Source organism: Trichomycterus rosablanca, chromosome 22 (assembly GCF_030014385.1).
Source record: "Trichomycterus rosablanca isolate fTriRos1 chromosome 22, fTriRos1.hap1, whole genome shotgun sequence".
Lineage (NCBI taxonomy): Eukaryota > Metazoa > Chordata > Actinopteri > Siluriformes > Trichomycteridae > Trichomycterus > Trichomycterus rosablanca.
Genome location: NC_086009.1, coordinates 21,902,501 through 21,910,000, shown reverse-complemented (window position 1 = coordinate 21,910,000; position 7,500 = coordinate 21,902,501).

The following is a 7,500-nucleotide window of genomic DNA, read 5'->3' as shown; positions in this document are numbered from 1 at the left end:
GTTGTCCACCGTTATTGTGCTTTTAAAAAGGGGGGGGGGGGGGGTAAAACATGAATTATAATTCCTCTAACGACCAATCAGACGCTTGATTGACACTGTTACGAGTCTCGATCGCTGAAGCGCTACGAAGACCCAAGAGCTGGTTCCACTGTTCCTTCTCCATCCATCATCCATCCGTCTCTCTCAGCTGCAGTACCTCAGAAGTACACCAGGTGGTGCAGCGGTCAAACTCAGATCTGCTATCAACCGGCCAAGCGTCCATACAGACAACAATCAGCTCATCCAAGCGTAGGTGTGCTGCAGTTACGCCCTCTGCTGGCTGTCCGATGGTGCGTGACTCTCCGTGCGTGACACGGATCTCCGTATGAACCCTGGTGCAGGTGAAAAGAAGCGGTCGGTGCTGCACCTGTTGTGTGGGAGGGGGCGTGTGTTAGTCACGACTCTCCTCGGTCAGGAGTGGAGGTCTGCAGCACCATGGGGGAATCGGATATGACTAATTCAGGAGGGAAATGTGTTAAAGAAGTATATGGACGCCTTATCGTGACGCTTGGTCTTGTGAAGTCAGACACATGAAGGCCTGGCTCATCATAGAACTCTCACCCCTCTTCTGCACATGCTCAGTCCATCTCAAAACGTCCTACCTGCTCCGTCCCTCTAAACAACCCGGTCACGCCCAACCAGAACCTCAGAATCTTCATCTCCGCCACCTCCAGCGCCCTCTGCTGTCCATACAACACAGCAGCCCTCACTACCGTCACGTAGACTCTCCTTTTGTCGCGCTACGCTGTCCCCTCCACCCCCTCCCCTCTCCGGCACATTTTAAATCATACAGAGGTGCAATAAATAAAACGAGAGGAGCGATCACGGCGGTGTGAGCGCGGTATTAAGGATGTGAAACGTTTAATAATAAGCCGAGCGGCGGGTGTGAAGCGAGTTCCTGAGGTGTGTTCCGCGCTCTGTTATTAATATTAAAGAATATTAGCACCGGCGCATTTGTTTCTGATTTAACGGCGTCTGAAGCCTCGGCGGTGGGACGTGAGCCCGGGGCCCGTTCGCTTTCTTCTTCCTTTCTTTTTTTACGGTCTTCATCACTCCTCCAGCTGAAGCGCTCGCTTCAAAGTGTGCCGAGAAGCAGAAGAAAGCAGCCGGGAGATGAAAAGACGGCGTGTAACGTGGTATAGACGCGTACGAGACCCCAGATCAAACACGCCACGTGTTACGGGGTGTTCGGGTCTTTTAGGGAAACAAACTACAGAAAAGCTTCAAGGGACTGAAGCATCGTCAGCACATGAACAAACACCAGCACGTTTTTATTATTACAGCTTTTTAATCGTTTAATTATGAGCATCACTGTTTGCTCTTTATGAGTTCCGTTCCAGTTTGCGGCCCTAATTTTGAACCAAAAGTGAACCGGTCCTGAAGCAGGAACTTATAAATCCCAGCTGGAACTAAAAAACAGTATAGCAGGAACTATGACGAGGAACCACTTTGGTTGTACCTGGTAGCATTCGACTGCATGTTTGAAGCAGCCTGACACAGCCCTCCTATTTCTCTGGGCCTGGGACCTGCACTGAGAGAGCGCTGATGTGTCCCTGCAATAACTAGGTTCACGTTACACCACGTGGATTCGAACCCCAGAAACTCAAGCAGCAGCAGACTTAATAGGCATGAATCCCCACAGGCACACTCCAAAATCCTGCCAGAAAGAGAGCGCATGGTTTGACCATTTAGGGGGGGGGGGGTGAATACTTTATCTCGTACCTGCGATCACAGCAAGATCAGAATCTATTAGTGCTCAGTTTGCCTTTGCTATTATGGGATGGCAGCGGCGGTAATAAGAGTAGCATCGGTCGCTAACACCGCGCTCACTTCCTGTCTCCATTCACGCGCTGAAACCCGAGAGCTGAACCCTCACAAAGCTCCTCACAGCTGATCTGGGATCAGCGCTCAATACCTCATATAATCCCACCCCTGAGGAGCAGGACGCCGGATCTGATCCCGGATCAGCCGCATCAGGGGGTCAGATGGCCGCCCCCCTCGGGCCTGAGGATCTGATCTGAGACCAGTCCAAGCCGGGCGTGGAGCTGATGGGACTCAGTGGGACTCTGTATCATCAGCAGGTCTGAGATCAGCGACTCCCGATGAAGAGCGGCTCTGGATCTGAGCCAAGCGGCTGAATTACAGCCGGGACAAAGATCCACACAACCAGGGGCCACAGATACACACAACCAGGGGCCACAGATCCACACAACCAGGGGCCACAGATCCACACAACCAGGGGCCACAGATACACACAACCAGGGGCCGAAGATCCACAAAACCAGGGGCGACAAATACACAAAACCAGGGGCCAAACATGCACAAAACCAGGGGCGACAAATACACACAACCAGGGGCCACAGATCCACACAACCAGGGGCCAAACATACACAAAACCAGGGGCCACAGATACACACAACCAGGGGCCACAGATCCACACAACCAGGGGCCGAAGATCCACAAAACCAGGGGCGACAAATACACAAAACCAGGGGCCAAACATACACAAAACCAGGGGCCAAACATTCACAAAACCAGGGGCCACAGATACACAAAACCAGGGGCCAAACATTCACAAAACCAGGGGCCAAACATACACAAAACCAGGGGCCAAACATTCACAAAACCAGGGGCCACAGATACACAAAACCAGGGGCCACAGATACACAAAACCAGGGGCCAAACATACACAAAACCAGGGGCCAAACATTCACAAAACCAGGGGCCACAGATACACAAAACCACAGCCTTCATCTCCTCTAGTATCGATGAGTCTCGGTCGCCCAACCATCCGTCTGTGGTTTGTGGCTCGTCCCTCCTCAGGCCGCTGTGTTTTATTTATTATGTTCCAGATAACAGACCACAGTTTGATGCCGTTCTGACTTTATTCTGAACATTTTCCACCGAGCTGAAGAAAACGATTCCATCTGATCTCCAGTGTTTTGATCTTCCTTCACGTTTCTGATCTGATCTGAATCTGATTGATGTTTGATAAGTTTTTTTGTGTGGAAAAGAGAAAAATCTGTTTGGACGTCGATGAGACGTTTTATTTTCGGCCCCGAATGAAAATCTGATCCGGTCCCAAACAATCTGATCCGAATTTATTTCTTCCTCATTTACATCCAGAGTCTGAAAACAAACCTGCAAACATCTTACAAAGATCTTATAACAGTCTTTTAATGATCCGACAGGGAAGCACTTTATATGATTTGTAAGTATGAGTATGGGGATCTCTCACCGTCTCTCTCTCTCTGTGTCTGTAATGAAAAACTTCCTCTCCAGACGTTTCTATTCAGCTCCAGTGAGGCGAGAAAGATTCACTCAGCAGCCAAAACTGAAATCTGAGTCTCTACATGTGTGTGTAAGTGTGTGTGTGTGTGTGTACATGTGTTTATATGTGAGTGTGTGTGTGTGTGTGGTTTTATATGTGTTGTGTATATGTGTGTGTGGTTTTATATGTGTGTGTGTGTGTGTGTGTGTGTGGTTTTATATGTGTGTGTGTGTGTGTGGTTTTATATATGTGTGTGTGTGTGTGTGTGTGTGTGTGTGGTTTTATATGTGTGTGTGTGTGTGTGTGTGTGTGTGTGTGTGGTTTTATATGTGTGTGTGTGTGTATGTGAGTGTATGTGTATGTGTGTGTAGCTTTACATGTGTGAGTGTTTATATGAGTGTGTATATATATGTGTGCGTGTGTGTGGTTTTATATGTGTGTGTGTGTGTGTGTGTATGTGTGTGTGTATGTGTGTGTGTGTGGTTTTATATGTGTGTGTGTGTGTGTATGTGAGTGTATGTGTATGTGTGTGTAGCTTTACATGTGTGAGTGTTTATATGAGTGTGTATATATATGTGTGCGTGTGTGTTTGTGTTGTGTATATGTGTGTGTGGTTTTATATATATGTGTGTGTGTGTGTGTGTGTGTGGTTTTATATGTGTGTGTGTGTATGTGAGTGTATGTGTATGTGTGTGTAGCTTTACATATGTGAGTGTTTATATGAGTGTGTATATATATGTGTGTGTGTGTGTGTGTGTGGTTTTATATGTGTGTGTGTGTATGTGAGTGTATGTGTATGTGTGTGTAGCTTTACATATGTGAGTGTTTATATGAGTGTGTATATATGTGTGTGTGTGTGTGTTTGTGGACCCACAGTAATCCTGACCAGGATAAAGTGGCACACTGCACACACACACACAGGGTGGACTGTTGGTGATGTTTACATGCAGTGCATGCTGGTGGTGTGTGTGTGTGTGTGTGTGTTGGTTTGGGATGATTCCACAGTGAACTGATGATGATGATGATGATGATGATGATGATGATGATGAAGTGCACTCTGTAGTGAATCAGGTGCAGTTTAGGATGCAGCAGAGCTTGTAGGGGAAGATTAGTGGTTTAAATCAGATCGTTAGTGTTTAATTTAATAATCCACAGAGAGTCGTGATGAACGGGGCAATAAACTCATAAACCAGGTGTTTGATCCCTGAGGAGATGCTCAAGAACCCCTCCCAAACACACACACTCTCTCACACACACACACACACTCTCTCACACACACACACACACACACAGGGGGTCTGGCGAGTGCTGATTAGCTTTAGGGATCTTTTAAAGAGGGTAATTGAAAAACAAAAGCTCAGATCAATAAAGAGCCGCTAGCAGGACGTCATCAAACATCTGAAAAGCTCACCTGTGGAGAAGAGTTCACACACACACACACACACACGGCTCATCAATAATGCCCTGCCATTGTTCTTATAGGTTACAGCAACCAATAAAGAAAGAGATTCATTCACTTTAAGGTCACAGTGAGTCCATCAGAGATTTATTATTATTATTATTATTATTATTATTATTATTTTATATGATTATTATTATTATTATTATATGATTATTATTATTATATTATATTTTTTATATATTACTATTATTATTTATATTATTATTTATTATTATTATTTATTAATATAATTGTTATTACTATTTATGTTATTATTATTGTTGTTGTTATTTATTCCAAATATTTTTAAACTCTATGTGCATTCTATCTTTGTGGATACTTTCCTTTCCCTTTCAGCCCCCCGAACCCAAATGGAAAGTGGGACACACTAAGGCCTCAATTGTTACCCCCCCCCCCCCCCCCCCCCCCCCCCCCCCTTCCCAACATAACCATGCTGAGAGAGAGAGAGAGAGAGAGAGAGAGAGAGAGAGAGAGAGAGAGAGAGAGAGAGAGACTTTATCTAATCAAGGTCACCGGGTCACTTCCGAACAACTGGGTAATAAAAGACAAATTCCAGCCTTTTAAACACACGTGAGAGAGAGAAAAGGGGGGGGGGGGTGAAAGAGCGGGATGGGGGGGGGAGTTGGGGGTGAGAGAGAGGAAGTAAAATGAAAAGCTGAGTTGACAGGAACCATCTGCCTGAATCCTTAAACCATCACCAAAACATCACCGTCCTTCCTACAGACCCACACCACGCTCGTCCTCTCATCAACTCTCATTATTATCAAAGCTTCTCGTGAGACTTTAAAGTGTGTCTGTGGGTATTTGTGCCAATTCAGTAGTACAAAACATGACTGCATTTGTACGGCTGGGCGCCGATCGATCAGTCGGTGTTCCGGTTCATCCCAGAGCTGTTGAGTGGGGCTGAGCTCAGAGCTCGGTGCAGGACGCTGGAGCTTTTCTTCACGTCTTTATAGAGCTCACTCATGCTGGAACAGGACAGGACCTTCCCTAAACTGTTGCTGCAGAGTCAGAAGCTTCTCATTATCTTTATATGACTGATTTATTACACCTGACATGTTCAGAAAACTAAACATGGTTCTTTGTAAGTCCTACACACACACACACACGCTTGAATGTAATGGTAATACATCTTAATGTTCTATACTGGATGAATAACTTCCTGTGGTACTTCCGCTCTCTCTGATGTTTGGGTCGGGAGCGTTTGGGGGTGTTTTCGGAGCGTGAGGGGGTTCGAATCGTTTCCTCTTTGTTCTGCGGGGCAGAGGTGCAGCGTTAGCGTATAAATAGTGCAGGAAGTGGCTGTTGTTTGGGTTAATAGCCCCCGGGTGAGGGGTGGGAGGGGTATTGTTTAAAACGCTGTTGCCCCTTGATAACACCAGAGAAATGCCTTTGTTCACACACACACACACACACACGCACACACACACACACACACACGCACACACTGCTGATTGAATTTGCTGAGACGTTATCAGTCGGAGCTTCCTGTATAGATCGTAGAGACGCCGATCAATCAGAGCACGCTGATGAAAGGAATCAATCACACACACACACACACACACACACACACACACACACACACACACACACTTCAGGTCTGTGTGAACCCACAGCTCTCTCTCTACGTACTCACATTTCCCATCATCCTACATTTACATTTTCAGCATTTATCAGACGCTTTAAGGGCCTTGCTCAAGGGCCCAACAGTTGCAGCCTGACAGTGGTGGGGTTTGAACCAGCGACCTTCTGCTTACTAGTACCTTAACCGCTAGGCTACAACTGCCATGCCTTCTCTTACACTCCCGAGAAGAGGGCGTGTCTAAATTCTAAATCCTTAGCTCCCTTAAAATGCTCCTACTGAGGTTCTTAATCCTGAGTGATGATCGGACTGAATGACGAGGGAGCGTCCGACGCCTCCTCAGCGCTGAAGATCAATCCCAGCATTCAGTGCGGCACGACGTTTCTCACAAAACTACAAACATGGTGGACGAATCAAGGCGCAGCAACCAACGGAGTTCTGTTCAAATGTAAATAAATTCTGATTGATGTTTAATCTTTATAAAGGTGTAATTATACGAGTGTGGGTTTATTTGTAAATTGGGGCGTCAGGGACAGTTGAAGCGTTTTCGGTACGCGGAGGGAGACGTTAGCCGGCGTGCTAGCGGGTTTGAACGTCCTGATGCTAAATGTGTTAGCTTATTAAGCTAAAACTGTGGTGATGTAATGGGTGTGTCTCTGTATAAGTAGAGCGTCTAAATAATCTGATGATGAGCTCCAGGTCTGATTAGAATCCTCTCTACTGAGGAGCTGATCAGGGAGGCAGAGGGAGCAGGGCGGGTCGATAGCTTCTCACACAGATCCTGTAGTTCTCCTGTTATTAAACACACACACACACACACACACACACACACACACACACCTAATCTCGGCTCACTGAGTGTGTACGTGTGGCTTTCTATATGACTCACACTCTTTCCGAGCGTGTTGGTACACAGCACCGCCGCAGTGTGTGTGTGTGTGTGTGTGTGTGTGAGTGTGTGTGTGTGTGTGTGTGTGTGTGTGTGAGTGTGTGTGTGTGTGTGTGCAGGTCAGGGCTGTAAATAGTACCCTGAGGAAACTTCTCTTTCCGCTGCTAGATAAAGTGTGTGGGTGTGAGACACGATGAATGACTGATCTGAACAACACACACACACACACACACACACACACACACACACTCATACGT